At 47.0% G+C, this 19781-nt stretch overlaps 1 protein-coding gene across 1 annotated transcript in view; it reads right to left on the bottom strand.

Moving 5' to 3' along the window:
- D2HGDH (D-2-hydroxyglutarate dehydrogenase) overlaps positions 1 to 19781 on the bottom strand; it is a 338149-nt gene that overhangs the window by 230671 nt on the left and 87697 nt on the right. The window lies entirely within an intron of this gene.

Here is a 19781-nt window from a genome sequence, read left to right as displayed (position 1 = left end):
ACAAACGCCGCCTTCTGGAGACTTTGGACTACAATACCCAGAAAGCTAAGCGGTCTTTGGGGGCCGTTAGACGTTATCCCGAGCAGGTGAAAGCCCTCTGCTGCCTGAGGTCGCAGGAAGGCTAGTTATAATAATAATTAACCGGAGAGTGCAGAGAACAGGACCTCGCTTGCTCCCAAGCGAGAACTTGCCCCCGATCACAAGACGCTGGCCGAGGGAACAAACATTGATCCGAGGCTAACGTAGGGCGTGAGACCGTCTGCGTTTCTGGCTCTGGCCAGAGTCCCCTTGGAGTCCTGAGGGTCTCGAGATGCTGGAGGCCACACTGCCCGGTGATAACTACGCAGAAGCCTCCTTGAATCTGTGAGCACTAAAACACCGCAAAGTCCAGAATGTTACAAGCCACACAGGCTCCTGAATAAGCATGTGCAGGCAGAATAGGCTTTATTACCCAGAATGCATGCGCTCATTAAGCCAGGTGTAAACCACAGTACTCGGGCCTTGGCCGCCACCCCAACCTTACTATTTAGCTCCTTTGGGCATCACTTCTCTGAACAGATTCTACTGGCCCTCACAAAAATGCTCCCCCAGATAGCTGGGGTTATAGCTGGGCTCTTCGTAAGTAGCTGCGCCAAATCGTACCTAGTAGCAGAGTCCCTGGGCACAGATGTCTCGCCTTTGCCTGTGCGCTATTCCTGTTTTACTGAGAACATGAGCACAGTAGTTTGTACTCTGCCTGATGATGAGCTATGCCCTGGAAGAGGGCTTTCTGCGCTGTTCCATGTCAGTGCTCTGAGTTGCTCAGACAATCTGATGTCTAATCTGCCTGTTTTGTGAAGGAAAACCACGCCCCTACAACTTGAGCTCTTACTGTGTACCGTTTGCAGTAAGACCTCCAGGTGACGGGACCAAAGGCATACAAAAGCTGTAAAAGTCCTTCAGAAAAGCAACTCTATCAAGCACAGGAAACAATGACTATTTTCCACAAAGGTTTCTGGAAAACATTCATTCTGATTTTTACCCTAGATAGCGCGATTCTACTAAAATGCCACCGCAGTTCCGTAGTGCAAACACACACACCCCAAACAAGTTTCTGCACCCTTCGGCTTAGTTGCACCCATACACACAAGTTTATACACTACTTTTAAGTGTACACGGCCCTGGGCAGTGTCGATATCTATCTTTATGAGCTTCAAAAAGTGTACATCCCAAACCCTAACACTAACCCTAACTCAAGACCCAGCCCACACTGAGACCCTAAACTAACACTAGCATTAACCCTAACCTAACCGTCTAACCCTAACACTTGACATAAACCTACCTTTCCCTAACCCTCTAACACAAACCATAACCATAACCCTTTAACCTTAACCAAAACCCAAACTCTAACCCTCAAACCCTACCCCCCTGAGATTTTGCCGGGTTTTCTGAATGATGCCACTAGGTGGCAGCCTCTTCACACCATTACTTTCTCTCTCTCCCTGCCTCTCTCTCCCTGCGCCCCCTTTCTCTCCCTGCGCCCCCTTTCTCTCCCTGCGCCCTCTCTCTCTCTCTCTCTCTCTCTCTCTCTCTCTCTCTCTCTCTCTCTCTCTCTCTCTCTCTCTCTCTCTCTCTCTCTCTCTCTCTCTCCCTCCCTCCCTCCCTCCCTCCCTCCCTCCCTCCCTCCCTCCCTCCCTCCCTCTCTCTCTCTCTCTCTCTCTCTCTCTCTCTCTCTCTCTCTCTCTCTCGTTTGTTTGAGATTCTGCCGATTTCTCCCGTTTCGGTCACTGGGTGGCACCATCTGTTTGCTGTTTCCTCTTCTTTTTGTCTTTTGGTTTGTTTAAGAAAAAAAAAAAGGAGGAGGACTCCTTTCCTCACCACAATTGGAACTTTCCAGTCATACCAATTGGCTCCTAAAGTCACGCCCTCCCTACCCACCAACCCACTCCACCCCACCCCACCCCCACCTCCGATTCTCTCTCACTCCCACGACAGGGGAGGGGAGCTGTGTCAGGGCTAATGTGAGGTCATCTTCTCTGCGTTGCCAATGTTGCTGCGTTAGTCATATTCATCTTCTACTTCCTCAAGTCGCTTAAAATTTTCCCCTAAGACGAGAGGACCACAAGCTATCAACTCTTCAGCATTAACTTCGGGAGGAGGAATACAGGGATAGATTGTTCTCACAGGGAAGGCTGCAGAAGCTGCCTCTAAGGCAACCACTTGGTGTCGCCCTTTCCTGACTACGATCCTTCTCTGCTTCGGTTCTGAATTTCTGGTAAACCCCAAGCTCTAACTGCCTTGCTGGAGTCCACCCTCTTGTACCCATCCCCCTGGGGTGATTCCCAGAAATTCCCGACTCTGTTTACTTGGGAAGAAAGGGGATGTACTTAGGCAGAGCTAAGGAAGGCTTTTTTGGCCGCAGCCGCTGGTACGGATGCTGCAAAGCTACCCTTTTGGGGCAGATTTTTCCATCCAAGCACCCTGATTAGAGCTCCAATGATACACAGGTTCCAGCCCCTGGACACTTTTCATCAGTACCTTATGACTGGAATTTGGGGTGCAACTCAAAACCTCATTAACTGTCTAACTCTTTAGGTTCTTTGGGGCCCAGAAGAGTCTCCCAATGAATTTCAGAATTTGCACCCTTTTGATCCACTGGCTGGGGGCGGGGAAGCTAGAGCATTAAATTTGGCTTTTGTTACTCAATCATCTTCGGATATCCAAAACTCTAAAAAGCTTTGCAGGAATGAATAGCTTCAGAGTGGCCCAAAGGGTCTACAGTGACCCAGACACTAAACAGCAAAAGCAAATGGCCTTGGTGCTGATTAAATCACACGCAGCCAGAAAGAGACTCTGCTGACTGGTTTCCACTCAACTCGCCATTTGTGTGAAGAATCTGCGATGCCTGCTCAGCTGGGCTGAAGAATGGGCTGTGACTTAACAGAGACAAGAAAACTCTAGAGTAAACCTTTGCTTTGTTAGGGAAATGGATGACGAATCAGCTGTGATTAAGAAGAGACCAGCAAGCTGGGCAAGGTGGCACCTGCCTTTAACCCCAGCACTCAGGAAGGAGAGGCAGGCAGATCTCTGAGAGTTTGAGGCCAGCCTGCTAAAAAAATCTTCTGGGAAGTGTTTCCTGAGAGTCAGCACACAGAACTGTGTCCCAGGGGTGGCCAAGGTTGTACATTGTGCTGGCAGCTGAGATTAGTAACAATATAAAAGTCACTCAGGTGGTGCTGGTTTTAAAGGTGTGAAGAGGTCATGGAGGGCAGCTGAGGCTTGGCTCTGTGGGGTAGGGCTGGAGTCCCTGAAGAGAACCTGTGGGCTATTGGTGAAAGTGCAACCCAGTTGCAGAAGAAGACCCCAGCATTTTGCAGATGCCAGTGCCTTGGGATGACCACCAGGAAAAGCTCCAGCCTCAACAGAGACAGCTGGAGCCCAGAAGACATGTTGTGTGTGCTGCAGAGGGCAGAGCTAGAGAAATGACTGAGCCCTCTGGGGGAGCCCAGAGGATTGTGCATGAATCCAAGATATTTGACATTGAGCTGATTACACTGTTGGAGTTTGGTTTTTCTTTGTTCAGATTGTGACTGTACCCTGGCTCTTCCCTCTTGAAGTGAGAAAGGTTTTTTGTTTGTTTGTTTGTCTGTCTGGTTTTTTAATAAGAGCCCACAATTGAGAGACTTGTGATTTTAAAAGAGACTATTTTAAAGATTTGAGGTTTTAAAAGAGACTACTTTAAAGAGACCTGTAAGTGTTTGAGTTTTTAAAGACTGCAGGACTTTTAAATTGAGGGATGTTTTATTGCAATGTTGATATTAATGTGTGATCTTGGGAGAGAACAAGAAAGGAAAGGTTGTGGCTGAGCAGTGATGTGTTTGTGGGTCAAAATGACAGGAAGTCAATTGTGCTGGCTAGTTTTATGTCAATTGGACACAAGCTAGAATTATCTGAAAGGAGGGAAACTTCAGTTGAGAAAATGCCTCCATAAGATCTGGCTGTAGGGTATTTTCTTAATTAGTGATTGATGGGGAAGGACCTAGCCCATTGTAGGTGGGGTCATCACTGGGCTGGTGGTCCCGGGTTCTATAAGTAAGCAGGCTGATGGTATATTTACACTATGGAATACTACTCGGCTATAAAAAAAATTTTTCTAATTAAAAAAAAAGGAAATCCAGGAATTTGTGGACAAATGGATGGAACTAGAAACAATCATCCTGAGTGAGTTAACCCAGAAGCAGAAAGACTCACATGGTATATACTCACTTATAATTGGGCACTAGCCCAAAAGGCATGTCCCATGAAAGTCTTCACTTACCAGGAGAATGGGATAGATGTGAGGACATCCTACTGGGACTCTAGGTAAGAGAAATATAGTAGATAGGGAAATAGAAGGATCCAGAAGGTCTTAGAAACTTACAAAAGAGCATCATAATGGGTGGATCAGGACCCAGGGGTGTCTGCTCAAACTATTGCACTAACCAAGGACAATACAAGTAGTAAACATCAAACCCCTACTCTGATCCAGCCAATGGACAGGGCATTCTCCACAGTTATGTGGAGAGTGGGGAATGACTCTGACATGAACTCTAGTGCCCCATATTTGACAACCTCTCCTTGGTGGCACTCAAAGAAAGAATAAGCAGGCTACTAAGATGAGATTTGATAGCTTATGCCCATAAAGTGGGGGAGGAGGTCCCCGTTGGTCTTAGACCTAGGGGAGGGGAATAGAGTGAAAGTAGGAGGGAGGGAGGAATGGGAGGATACAAGTGATGGGATAACAATTGAGCTGTACTCTGAATAAATTAATTAAATAAAAATTTTTAAAAAAGAAAAAGAAAGCAGGCTGAGCAGGCTATAAAGGAGAAAGCCAGTAAGCAGCACCACCCCCCACCCCCACTGCCGCCCCCATCCCATGGCCTCTGCATCAGCTCCTGCCTCCATGTTCTTGTCCTGTTTGAGTTCCGATCCTGACTTATTTCAGTGATGGACTACAGTGTGGAAATGTAAGCCGAATAAACCCTTTCCTCCCCAACTTGGCTTTTGCCCATGGTATTTCATCTCAGCAACAGAAACACTAACTAGGACATGTCTCTAAGAGCCTTGGTCACTGCATCAATAGGAAGCCACCAAGTTAAGTTTTAAGTAGACACTGTGATAGAGGTTTCTGGGTTTTTGTTTTGTTTTGTTTTGTTTTGTTTAATCCAATGGGGCCAGTTACCAGTTTAAAAAAAAAAAAAAAAAGAAAGAAGAAGAAGAAGAAAAAAAAAAAGGCCAGAACAGGAAACCACAGGCACAATTAAGGACGATCACCTCATACCTAAAAAACAGTGTAGGCCACAAGTAGGTGACTCACTGACTCACTCCTTTACGGTAGTCCCAGACTGCCCTCTCCCCATTTTGGGCAGAGATCTTCTTTGAAAATTAGGTGCCACTATTACATTCACACCTCAAGAAACTAAAATTCCCTTTGCACCTACCTTAGCTTGACTGCTCCTCTGTCTACAAAAATAGCTTCTAGCTCTTCCAGACCCTGCAACAAAAACAAATCCAGAGCAAGGGTCCCTGCTCCAGGACTTGTATCAACAGTTTCCTAAGTTATGGGTTGAGACCAATTCTCTAGGCTTTGCAGCACACCACCAACCAGTCCTGTAAGTCTTTTGGCTATAGCCACACCCATGAAGGTCTGGAAATATCCCATGAACCGAAAGGCTAGACTGAGAATGACTCCCCATTAGCAAGAGGCTGTTGAAAGCCATCATTCTCACTCCATGCCAGTCGGCTTGAAAACCACCTTTGTTGGGGTGATCTTTCCGTGCACTGTGTAAAAGTTGTTATTCAAATGCTGATTTGTGTACCAGCAGAGAGCTGAGAACAGGCCGGACTTTGTATTGTTATCCCTGTGGCTGCATCATATCTTGTAAACACTCCCTCCAACATCTTTTGATTGGTTTGATAAGGAGATAATTGGCCTATAGCAAAGGCAGAAAAGGTAGGCAGGACTTCCAGAGAGAGAGAGAGGCACTCTGGGAAATAATCAGAGGCATGAAGAAGTCACCTGTGAGACATGGGCGGGAAAAAAACAGCTGCCAGTGCTAAGGAAAGGTTGATGGACCACATAGGTCAGGTTAAAATAGCTGAGAATAGCCCAGCTATAGTGCCTAAGCTAGAGCTCCAAAGAAAATCCCGTTTTCTTTCCTGCTGGTCCACAAACCAGACATCTTGGGTTATTGTCCCAAGTTCAGGATCTCTAGGAAGTAAGTGGACTAAAACTATGGTTCCAAATCCGCACACTCTGTTCAGTCTCCTCCCTCTAGACAGCCACCTGGTCTATATGGTCCTGGACCTCAAGGTTGCTTTCTTTGCATTCCTCCAGTGCCAGTGAGCCAGCTACTGGGGAGGGGGTTTGCAAATGACACCACTTTTCTGACTGGTGCGCAGTGTATTCAGGCACTAAATTCAACATCCAGTTTTATGTACGGTTGTACATGTACTCCCCCAAGTGTATGCTTACTGAGGACCAGAGGGGTCCCACCTCTTAGTCCCCTTTGGGCTACCCCTCTCCTCATTGCAATGACGATAGGAACAGGGGTGGCAGGGACTGCCGCCTTGATCAGATGGCCCTAATCAGAGGGGAAATGGGCCTACAACTGGGAAGTTATCCGATCGATGCAGAGACTAGACACCAGTTCTCTTCCACGCTCCATGCCCAGGGGAGTCTCTGACAGAAGTACTCCTCCCAAACCAGCGAGGCTTGGACTTAGTCTTCATGTCCAGGAAGGACTTTGTTGCTTTCATGCAGCCAAATAAGGAGTGAAAGAAAGAAAGAAAGAAAGAAAGAAAGAAAGAAAGAAAGAAAGAAAGAGAAGAAGAACTTTATAAAAGATTAGAGGGAAGTTAGATTAAGAGACAACTGTTGTGAAAATGGGTCACTAATATCTATTATTAAACTATATAATTATTATGGCAGTTATTATTAACCCACTACCATATCAATGAAAGACACAAGCACCTGATAGATGTTGAAATAAGCCTTATTTCACCTGGGCCTGGGCAGATATTAACCTTTTTAAATTATTTTTATTTTATTTTATTTTATGTATATTGGTGTGAAGGTGTCAGATCCTCTGAAATTGGGGCTACAGACAGTTGTGAGTTGCCATGTGGGTGCTGGGAATTGAACCTGTGTCCTTTGGAAGAGCAGCAAGTGCTCTTAACCACTGAGCCATCTCTCCAACCCGATATTAACCTTTTAAACTACCTCATCATCTCCCAGCTCCATATCCCATGCCATTTGTTCTAATCATTCCTATCTGGGCTACTTCCCATCCAAAATAAAATCAGTACTTGCACATGTCTTCCATCTGGGCTGCTCCAGCCATGCCAATCCTTAGAGTAAATTCCTCCCAGCCACGTGGTCCTTCTTTATGTTAACCAATGGTGGTCCCCACTTCCTTCCCATCTCTCGTACCTAGACCACCACCAGGTCAATACAGTCCTGGACCTTACAGTCTCTCCCCTTCCCATGATCCTTCTTTCCTCCGAGCCCAGAACCTTAGCTACGCCCACCTCATTTCTGACCTGCCCAGGTGTGTAGGCATCTATTCAGCCAGTTAGGGATAACTTGGAGGTATTACAAATGTCATATTGGATCTGTGAGTGTCTGCTCGTAAAAGACAGCAAGCAGACCTCAGGGAGCAAAATTATTAACATTAGAATATACAGCACCATATAACCATTGAGATGTAATAAGAATAAATTAATAAAATAAAATAAAATAAAATAAAAAGAATATACAGCACCGTATAACCATTGAGATGTAATAAGAATAAATTAATAAAATTAAATTAAAAAAAAAAGAATATACAGCACCAGACCGACCCCAAACAGACAACAGGAGTCAGAATCAAATAATTCCTGGTACCATAAAATGTTTATTTGAAACCCATGGTTCTCAGCTCCCCTCACTGGCCTGGATGCCCCTTCACTGTTCCTTTCTACAGGATTTGCTGTGGTCCTTGCATAATAAACTCCCTGTTAAAGTTCATCAGACAAAGAATTGCCACAGCCAAGCTAATGATCCTCAAGCACCAATATTAGCCAAGATGAAAAACTTGGAAGTAACTAAAGAAATGGGGAAATAGAATGACTAAGGTTAACACCACCTTGTCTCAACCTAATTTTCTGACTGCCTGGTCACTTTTTAGCCTTCCACCCACCACACTACACCACATCCCCACCAACAGCCCCCTCCACCGTAGCAATGCCTCAGGGACTGTCCATGACCTTGACCATGGCCCAAACATATTATGTAGTGTCTGGAAGATTCCACTGAGCCTTGCAAAGTAAGCAGACATTACTAGAAGCTCTAAATCTCTCACTGATGTAACCCTCCCACCCCCAAGCACTTTTGTCTCTAAAACACTCTACCCCTGAGCCTGGACCCCAAGACTCTTTTCAGAGGCATGAGCTCACTCTTTCTAGGTCTCCTCATTAATAAAAAAAAAAAGGGACTCGGATTGTTCATTTGGCTTACTTGACATGGTTTTCAATAACTAGCTAATATGAATTATTTCGCTATTCATATTGTCCCGAGGAACTCAATACAAATCTAGCCACATTTGCTTTCAGGTGACTTGAATAGGATCCACTGCTTGTTTATTCTCCTCCTCTTTCTCCTCTCCTTCCTCCTCCTCCTCCTCCTCCTCTTCCTCCTCCTCCTCCTTCCATGAACTTTAGCACCTTATGAGCTCTATTCACACGGTGGTCTAGATCACCCAGGTCTACCAAAGCCTCTCTTCATAAGAGTCCCATCCCACCCATGGGTCAGCAAAGTCACTAAGCCCCCATACCCATCTCAAGGTCCCTATTGGATCAAGTTTTTTTTCCCTTCATTCCCCTGTGAGCACAGTTCTGTCTGGCCCAGTTAACAGAGGTTTATGTACAGCTTCTCTTATTCCTATGGGGACTTCAGAGACAGCCACGTGTTCCTAACGGCTTTCATAAGCCAGTCCATCAGGCACTGCTTTTCCACCCACTGCCTCAGGTTATGCAGCCTTTGCCTGAAGAAGAGATGGGAAGCTACATAGCTGTTTTCCTGCCTCCACAGCAGTCAGGCTGGTCCCATCTGCTCCCAAGTCCCACAGCCTCATAAGCTGGGCTGTGACAGGCTCTTTCATTGCTTGTTTAAAATTCCAAAGCCGGGCGTGGTGGTGCCCGCCTTTAATTCCAGCACTCGGGAGGCAGAGGCAGGCGGATCGCTGTGAGTTCCTGGCCAGCCTGGTCTACAAAGTGAGTCCAGGATGGCCAAGGCTACACAGAGAAACCTTGTCTCGAAAAACCAAAAATAAAAAATAAAATAAAATAAAAATCCAGAAGCCCCAGCACTGAATGTTCCCTATCACCCTAGTTTCGTAGGGGACCATTGTTAATGGCCACATCTGAGTGCTGGATTATAGATCCCCACCCCCACCCCCTTTTTTTTTCTATTTAATGCCGGACCTCTGAGGTATCTTCTATTTCTTTTGCCATGTTCTCCTCCTCCTCGCTCTCTAAATCCTCCCATGGCTTCCAAGTTCTTGTATCCCAGGAAGGGCTTCTAACTTGTGCTTGCTTTCTCCATCTTATTTATCTAATCAATTTGCCAGATCAGAGGCTAACACAGAGGATGCTGCCACCTCTCCCTTTCTCGTTGCAATGGCTCTTGTACACAAACAAGTCCCTACTCGGCGGCCCGCTCAGCCTCTGATTCATTTCTAACCACACCCAACAGAGGCCAGGCAATCTCTGACGACAATCTTGACCCTTGTATGCTAATCCCAAAGACTGCAAAGTTTCCTCTAAACCCTTAACTGTCTTCGGGGCATCTCTGTGTTCCTGTGGTAGACCCCACTCAGCAAGTCGGCATGCCACGCTATAGCACACAGACTGTTATCCTGGGATTCCTCCCACAGACACTCCTAATCCCAGTGACTCAGCCTTAGTTAATATGCCTCACTACCCATAGCAAGAACCATGCAACTGCTCTCACAGCACAAAGGCACATTACACACCACATAGGAAAGGGAATTTCATCCTTGGATGCTCCCTCCTTAGGCTGCTCAGCCTCAGTTGTATGACTTGCTACCCATAGCTAGAACCATGTTTAATGCTCTCCAACTCATCTTTGGTTCCTTCATGGCCCTGTTCAGATGCCAACTATGGTGTGTGACAAAATATTTTCTGGAGAGATGCTACACACATGTCTACTAACACCAGATTAAATGAGCCCGCAACAGATCAAAGTATGGATGCCGGGCTGGAAAGATGGCTCAGTGGTTAAGGGCACTGTCTGCTCTTCCAGAGGTTCTGAGTTCGATTCCCAGCAACCACATGGTGGCTCACAGCCATCTATAATGAGATCTTCTGCCCTGCAGGCATATGCAGGCAGAGCATTGTATACATAATAAATAAATAAATCTTAAAAAAAAAAAAAAAAGGTACGGATGCCACCAAAGTTCAAGTTGGGGAAACAATGAACTGTATTGTGGTTGCTTACAGGAATATGGGTGAGGGGTTACTTAAAGGGGCAGAAATAACTCAAAAGACAGCAGCATCACCAAAGCCCACCCCAGCATGAGTGACAGCTCACACAAGATGGAGCACACTGCACCGCCTGCAGACAGCTCAACAGGTCGAGGGCTGTCCTTTCTAATGACTCAGTTGTTGGACTAAACCTTTTCCAGGCATCCGGTCTGGTCTCAGAGTCTTCTCTGTAACTTGGCTTGTTTACTCTGACAGGGAGGGGACTAGTGAATCTGGTTGGTTCCAGGGAATTCCTGAAGCTATCTTGAGTTGCATACTTCCTGCTTAAGGGGCTTCCCTGAAGGATGGAATGATTCAATCTTGGAGAATATTGTTATACAGCAAACCCTAAGCCTCTAGCCCTCATCCTGAGCCCAACCTTAACCCTGATCCAAGCCATAACCTTAACTCCTAACCCTGTTCTAACCCTAACTGCCAACCCTGTTCCTAAGTCTAACTCCTAACCTGACTGGGATCTCATCCTGCTGGTCTTAGCTAGGGAGGCTTTATGGTCATTTCCAAGTGGCTGGATAAGCCCCCCAGTGTTAGGGGTTGGTCTGATGCTATGTATTCAAATGCGAACTACTGGTCCCTGAGATCTGGTTGCTATCAAGATGAGCACATTCTACAAACACCAAGAGACTTGTGTAAACTTCGCTCCCCAAAATGCTCTGGCTGGGGTCGGATGGGGACCACAAGGAGCAGAGAGAAGCAGGAGAGGAAGCCAGAGAAAAGGAAGTTGCCATCGGATGGGGACCACAAGGAGCAGAGAGAAGCAGGAGAGGAAGCCAGAGAAAAGGAAGTTGCCATGGGCAGTACGGACCATGAGCATGTGGCCATCAGCATGATGGAACAGAAGCAGCCCAGGCAGGAACAATTATGGCAAGTAATTTGGGGTCTGTAGCTGGGAAACAGCAAAATAGCTCAGAGGGTTGATATCTGCCCAGTAACTGTGCCTGTAAGCTTTTATAATCCTAAAAAGTCTCCACCTGGATTATGTGGGTACTAGCTGGGTACTAGATTCTTCCACAAGACCTTAGCAGAAAGGGCACAGGAGCTGATTAAGATCAGGCTCTTGAGTAAGGAGATGGTGCCGCAGACCTTTAATCCCAGCACTGGGGAGGCAGAAAAAGTGGATCTCTGAGTTCAAGGCCAGCCTGGTCTATAAAGCAAGACCAGGACAGCCAGGGTTCTGTTACACAGAAAAGCCTTGTCTCAAAAATAAAACAAAAACCTCAGTTATGTTAATTTTTTTCTTTTTTCTTTTTCAGTTATGTTATATAAACATGTTTTTATTTTAAAAACATGGAGCTGCCTTTACTTTGTCCACAAATGACAACTGCCACCTGTGGCTCCAAGAGGGTCTTTGTCAGCTACGTTTAGTGGAAGTCTGAGGTCTCTAAGAGGGTAGAAATACCAGAGCACAGAGAGGAGAAGAGGATGCTTCAGAGGAGACAGGAAGAAAGCTGTGTTTGCTTGTTGATTTGCCTGAGAGCTGGATAGCCTGACCACTGAGATGGGTATTGCCCCCAAAGAACCCAACAAACTGGAAGTAGCTAAAGTGAACTCTGCCCTTTCTCCCCACTGACCTTCTTTCTCTCCTACCTAGTGTTGCTGGGTTGGTGGGAGGGAGTTAGAGGTATAAGAAGCCAAAATAAAATAGATAAAACGTATGTCTACAGATCAAGCTCTTGGCCAGGTTCTGAACGGGATGAGAAGACTTGAGATGCTCTGGGGAATTGTACGAGGGGGGGCAGGGGGGGTAGACCTGGACAATTCTCCATTGCATCTTACAAGTTGTCTAAACTAGTTTAGATATTAATAGTGCAAGTTTCAAATTTGGACCAGCAGTGACTGTTGTCTAATATATACTGAGGCCAGATTTGGATGAAGAGTTAACTGTGGTCAGTCTGAGGTCTCCGAGTGGGAGCTCTTTAAGACAGGCTAAAGGTGTCATAGGCTTTGCAGATCCTTCTTACTTCTCTGGAGCCTGAAAAGCCCAACTCCAACTCAACAGCCCCAAGGGTTTCAGATTCTGAGAATCATGGCATCCACATCAAAGGACAGATTACCAGCCCCTCTCTCTGCCCAGTGTCCCATCATGCTGACAAACTGGCTACCCTCTGGCTTTCTGCCCTACAAGACCTTTGTATGCCTATCCCTCTTCCATCCCATCTCTCTGTAGAGCAAGGGCTGCCTCTCTAGGTGGAAAGACCAGAGGAGGAGGGCAGTGTGTGTCCTTAATCATTAATGGTAGCTGTTATCATGATAATAGCTACCCCAGCCACCCCAAGCTCTGCTCCAGTCCTGTAACTCCATCTAACAGCCTGGAGCAGCTCTCCCATTCCTTAGGCCAAGCATCCTGCCCCACGGGCCCATCAACTTCCATCTGAGGCAAGGATGCATCCCCCAGGCCATCTACAGTGAGGAATGCCTGTACTTTCCAGCCCCTGATCATTAGCACTGACACTTGTGATGCCGTGGCAATGTTGTGGAGATGGAGAGGACCTACCTACCCAAGAGCATCACTGGCCAGAGGAACTCAAGGGAGCGTGATAGACAGACAGACAGATAGATGGATGGGTGGGTAGATGGGTAGGTAGATCAGTAGGTAGATAGATTGATGCCAACACAATCACCCCATACAGGCTGCCCATTAAAACCTCAGTTTCTCAGTAGGGATGGCATGTACCTAGCCACACCCACATATTTGAGACAGGATTAAACAAGCCCCAATTCCCACTCCAACAACATCCACTCCCTACCACAATTAGTCTAGGCTTAGTCCACCAAGTCAGCCAAGACTAACAACAAGGCACTTTTTTTGTTTGTTTGTTTGTTTTGTTTTTTTCGAGACAGGGTTTCTCTGTGTAGCCTTGACTGTCCTGGACTCACTTTGTAATCCAGGCTGGCCTCGAACTCATAGCGATCCACCTAACAAAGCACGTTCAATTCCTAGAATCCAGCAGGAGGCCTCGCAGCCCTCTCCACACATCAAAAGCATCTTCAGATGGTACTGGAGACAGCCACCGTCCAGGTGCCCCTCCCTAAACCAGGCTTTCCTGGGGATGCAGGACCCAGATGACATGGGGCTTCCTCTCTGCCATCATCTGGCCAAAGTTTCCTGCCCACACATCTGCCTCAGGCCTGTCTATGTTGCTACTGGGCTCTGCAGTGCAGACTGAGGGCTGCATACACTTAGGAACCAAAGAAGCATCCCATATCTAAGTAGCAGCCAATTAGCTGCCTTGACAACAGCATGGTCTCCATGGCAACTGATGTGCATCAGAGAACCAGAGAAGCAGAAAAGATGTCAGTGGTATCCCACAGGGGATCACTGAAAAGCAGCACCACACATATGCACTAGCATCCGACAGCACCTCACACCTTTAAGCTTTTGTTGATAAGAAATACTGTTGGCTTTGTTTTTTAACAATTAGACTTTATTATATAATCTAACAATCTTAGACAAGAGGGAGAGAGGGTTAAAGGGAAACAAGAGTAAACTTTTTGGTATCTGTTCCATGGGACGGATCCCCAGGTGTCTTTGGCCTGTACACTGGTCTGGCCTGTAAGCTGGTCTTTCTATATTTTGTCCTTTATCGCTCTCATTTACCAAAAATGTTATTCGCTTTCCCATCCCTTTATTTCCTTTCTCATTCTTTCCATCTCTCCAGTTAAATCTATAATCTTTTCCAAAAGGATAGAATTTACTGATCCTTCCAGCTTTTTTATTTATTAGCTTTTTTTTAATGCTTTTAAGAATGAAATACAATAAAAGAATAATGAGAAAACAGAAATTTCCTCTAAGTATAAAGCAGGAAAGAATTTTGCAATGGTAGTTGCGATTTTGTTGATACCCTGAAACAACATTTCTGTATCTTTGAATTTTGAATCTTCCCTCATATCATTAGAAGTTACAAAACCCATCGAGCGAGCCCCACGTTGAGTGCCACTTATTGTTTTTTAAATTATCTGTATTACCTATAGGCCTGGCTATTAATCAATCAAAACACAGACACTGGTTATATTTTAAAATAGCCTTGGTTAACCTGGGGCAGGGCAGATATAAATCCTCTAAACTACTTCCCATAGTGTGGCAGGCATGGGGTCTCTGTCTAAATGCCATGTCATCTGTTTCTATTAACTTTTATCAAGCTACCTCCCATCCAAAATCCCAAATACTTGTCAATGTTCTTTATCTGGGCCAGATTTTCCATCCGCACAGCCGGCCATGTGTTTGTCCTCCAGCTAACCCATGGCGGCCTTCCTCTCCTCACCTCAGGTCTCTCTCTCCTCTTCCTGGCTGTCTTTCTTCTTCCCAGAATTCCTCTCTCTCTAAGTCCCACCTATCTCCTGCCCTGCTCAGGTGGGATGGCTTTTTATTAAGCAAAAGGTGGGTCAGACAGCAAGCAGTAATTAACATCAAAATACATCAGATTATCCCCCCAACAAAATACCAAACATTTACATTAAAATACCTAAATCATAACTGCACCATTTATGGGCCTGAGGAAATGAATGAGTGGTACATGCTGCTCTCACAAAGAACCCAGACTCCAGTTCCCAAGCTCCTACGCTCATCTATAACTCCAGTCCCAATAAATCCAACACCATCTTCTGGTCCCCCACCCCCTTAACTCCAACCCATGGGGTCTTAAATGGCCAATTGTCAAGTGAGAGGACTAGGGAGGAGAAGTAAAGGAGACAAAAGCAATAGCTGGGATGGGATTGGAAGATCTTGCATAAGCTCTTACACCGAGTTTATTTAAAAGTACAGCATCTTATACACCATTTGCAGGGAGAGAAATGGACCGAGTTCAGAGAGAGCTCAAACAGAAAATGTTAGGAAAGAGAATACAGGACACTCCAGACAGGGGTGCCACATGGCTAAGAGCCACAGCCCTTTAGGGTAGAAAGCTGGGTTCCCTGGAACAGAACCCTTACCTCAAGCCCTAGACTGCTCCAGCCTGCTCTTGGACAAGGACACAGAATGAACATTCCCTTTGTCCTTTCATTAGGGTTTCTGAGAAAGTCTTGGGCTGATCTGGCTCCCAACACTCTCCCCAACCCCAGCAGCCACATAGGCCTTGGGAACACAACTGGCGTTTTCCATGACCCTGACAGTAGTCTAGATGTATTAAAACAAAATAACTAATGTTTATACAAACTGAAATGAAACCAAAGTAACTGATAAAGGTATGCATCCAAGTAAGTTGTTCTGCTAATACACCATGTTCTGCCAACAAAATGCTGCAAGGTCACTCTGATCCTCATCCAACATCGATGCCATTGTGGGACTTGCCTTTAAGAACACAGTGCCAATACCAGGCATGGTGGCGCACGCCTTTAATCCCAGCACACGGGAGGCAGAGGTAGGTGGATCACTGTGAGTTCGAGGCCAGCCTGGTCTACAAAGTGAATCAGGGAGAACCAAGGCTACACAGAGAAACCTTATGTCGAAAAACCAAAACAAACAAACAAAAAAAAAACCAAACACAGTGCCCCTGAGCTCTAGCATGAAGAGTATGGCTGAGGCACTGTTTCCCTCTTGGTCACCAACAGAAATAAAGGACTCCTTACTCCTAACTGGCCTAATAAGTGTAATGATATGTAATTTTCTCACATGTATTATTATTTCACTGACAAGTCAATCAACCCTATGCATTCTCGTCATCCATACCAGGACAAAAGAAAACAGTGAATAAAAGCTGTGCCCACCACAAGGCAAACCTCAAGCCTGGACCCAGCTGTGCTGATGTACACCCATCAGGTCGGGTGCGGGGAGCCATGCTCAGCAAACTGCAGGCTATGTTAGCCTCCGAGGACAAGCTTTAAGAGCAAGGTACACATGGGAATCCTGTCCTAAGACCTGAGCAGCCTCCCTAGAAATAGCCCTCAATGGGCTGAGAAGGGAAGAGCACAGGAAAGAACTCATTGAGGAAGCAAGGCCAACTCCTGTACTGTCAACCACCTGGCTAGATGCCCAACCCCTCCCATTGCCTCGCTCGTGGCCATGACCCTGCTCATCCTTACCCTGTGGCTCAGCTCAACAGTTGACAGCATGGCAGCCTACCTGAAAGCTCAGGGTAGCATTTAAGAGTGGACCCCTGTCTCAGTTAGGGTTTCTCTTGCTGTGATGAAACATCATGACCAGAAAGCAAGTTGGGGAGGAAAGGGTTTGTTTGACTTACACTTCCATGTGTTCATCATCAAGACAGGAACTCAAACAAGGCAGGAACCTGGAGGCAGGAGCTGATGCATGGGTGCCGCGTACTACATTGCTCCTCCTAGCCTGCTCAGCCTGATCTTTTATAGAATCCCGGACCACCAGCCCAGGGATGGCACCGCCCACAATGGGCTGGACCAATTTCCATCAATCACTAATTAAGAAAACGTCCTGCAGCTGGGTAATCGGGAGTCATTTCCTCAATTGAGGTTCCCTCCTTTCAGAGAATTCTAGCTTAGGTCATATTGACTTAAAACTAGCCAGCACAGCCCCGAGACAGGTGAGTTGTCTCCTCCTCTGCAGCTCAGAGGCTATTTATTGGCTCTGAAAGCTTTCCCAGAGGGCACTGTGATCACATGGCCAGCCCAGTGTCCATCTCAGCACAACCTGGCTTTAGGGGTTCAGTGAGGCTACGGCCTCCTGCAGCCATCTGGGTGACCAGGAAGGGCCCAAGAAAGCCCTCTGTGCTAGTGTGACTAGATTGGCAGGTGTTCCCACACACAGTACAGAGATCTACAGGGAGCACATGTGTACTGCGTACATGTATGCAACAGACACACAGAAGCGCACACTGGGAACTTAAATGCAGATGCACATTTAAACCAGTGACTACATTCTAGAGAGTTCAGAGAAAAGGGAGGCTAGCAATCACATGTTATAGAGAACAGGTACATGATTAAGTGAGGAAGGAGGGAGAGAGAAGAGAGAGAGAAACAGAGAGAGAGAGAGAGAGAGAGAGAGAGAGAGAGAGAGAGAGAGATTATTTGAGTCTTAAACTGGGCCTATAAATTAGCAGCTCTTCCTTTAGCTTCTGGGAAATGTTTCGAAACAGGGCAGAACAGAAAGTTTTTATTTGCAAACACTATTAACCATTTCCTGTGTCAACCTCAGAAACACCTGTGAATCAACTTTTCACCTGGGCTGTAGCGCCCTGTGCCCGCATGAGGAGACTTCGCTCTGCCCACTAGGCCACAGCGGGTTTTGGGTCTAGATTCTGGCCACTCCTCTACCTCCTGTTTCCCTTGCAATTGTTTCAAAATGACCCTCCTGTTTTCTGAACTTTCTGTCCCTGTCTCCACCTAGATGGAAACTTCCCATTACCTCCAGGGTGTGGGGATCCCCTCTCCCCAACTTTCCATCTGTGCTGCCTCTGTGTTGTAATCTTGAGGTCAGCACCCTGGAAACTCATGCTTCTCTGCCTGACCAGAGAAGGGGAGGCCCCCCGGGGGGTGGGGAGGGGACGACTGGTGGAGGGATGGGGGTGTCAGGCTTCTATGGACTTCTGATCCTTGCCAGCTGGGATCTTCCTACACTGGGCCTCAGTTGGAACTCTATCCACACTACCAACCCCGGCTCAGTACTCAAAGGGACGAGAGCGATGACACATAGCTGGAGGTGCTTTATGATGTCCCATAGAGCCCCAGGCTCCTGCTGTGCCACATTGTGTGGGCAAGCAGCACAGTGGGATAGCTTGTATATTGGGAGGTTCTGTGTGTGTGTGTGTGTGTGTGTGTGTGTGTGTGTGTGTGTGTTGGAAATTGAGCATATACTGGGACATATCATGTGTATTGGAAGATTGCATGTTTTGGGGGAGAGTACAAGTCCTGACGATGGTGTGTGTATTGCAGGGTAGCCTATGTGTTTGAGGTCGCATGGGTTACATCACAAGTGTTGGGGACTACGTGTGTGTATTAAGAGGCAGCATTGTGTTGGGGAAGGCTGTTGGGGGATAGGAGTGTGTTGGGGATTGGGTGTCATGGAATATAAGGTGTGTGTTTGGGACCAGAAATATCAGAGGACAGCCTGTGTCTTGGGGATTAAGTGTTTATTGGGAGACAGTGGGTACTACATGGAATATGTGTTCTTGGGGACAGCATGTGTACTTTGGAATGTGGGTTTGGGGGGGAGGACAATGTGCACGTTGAGGACTGTGAGTTTTGTGTGGATGGTACAGTAATAAGTAAATAGTACGCACCAGGGTGTGACCCAGCAACTCCTCTCTAGGCCTGGTCCTAGGACCCTGCTGTCCTTTTCCTCCCACCCTCTGCCTCCTTGCAGGCTCTTCAGACCCTAGACCGGCTCTGGAAAAACATTCCTCTCCAAGGAGGTTGCAGGAGCTATGAGCACAGGGAAACCAATTAGGGCTACACGAGGTCCAGCCTTGCTCCTCACCCCACTGCTAGGGAGGAAAAGGAGAAAGACAGGAGAAAGAAGGGGGAAAGAGTAAGAGGGAGAGAGAGAGACAGGCAGAGGCTCCCTCCCTCCCCATGAAAAGATGCCCCACTACTTGCAGGCCTGGGATGCTAAGTAAACAGCTTGCTTCTGGGCCTCCTGGGCCTTCCCAGTCCTCATGAACTGCTTGTGCAGTCTCAGTCTCATAGAAACACCAGAACGAGGCTGGGTGGGATCTGTCCAGAGTCCACTCTTGGTCTGTAGCCAGTACCTAATCGCCCAGCCTTGTGGAGCGACTTGCTAGCCTGAACATATCTGAGAGTCACAAGGGTGTCAAAGAGACTCTGTAAGAGCCAGGCCTGGGGAGGGGATGCCCCTAGCTTCTGCCCACAGGCCCCATTCTGAGACTGGGGGCGGCCAGTCTGTGCCTCACACTCTTTTTCCATCCCTGCGCTGTACAAAGTAACGTTTCCTTCCTTCCCCGCCAGGCTGGTGCCTCAGAACTGGGGTGACTGCTGCGGCAGCTGCCAGATGGTTTCCAGCGGGTTAATTATTGTAGGATGGCGAGACCCACACATCTCATTTCTAATATTAGAAGTTTTGGTTTTTCCTATTTCCCATTCATTCACTGTGATGAAAGGCTTAGAGTGGAACCGTTAATCAGAGCGCCCCACAAATGGCTAGTGGGGGTGGGGGGGGAGGGGGGGTGCTGTGTGCACAGGTCTACCTACCCAACACATCCTCAGGGAGACAGGGGCTGGATAGGCAGAGGGTAGGGTAGGTTTCCACCACCTAGGGACTGACTCGGGCAGGAGAGCTAGCACTGCTAGGACCACTG

The sequence above is a fragment of the Acomys minous genome (genome assembly GCF_964271855.1).
Source record: "Acomys minous genome assembly, chromosome: 4".
NCBI classification, from domain to species: domain Eukaryota; kingdom Metazoa; phylum Chordata; class Mammalia; order Rodentia; family Muridae; genus Acomys; species Acomys minous.
Note: the sequence above shows the minus strand (reverse complement) of the source record. Positions and strands in the feature narration are given on the sequence as shown.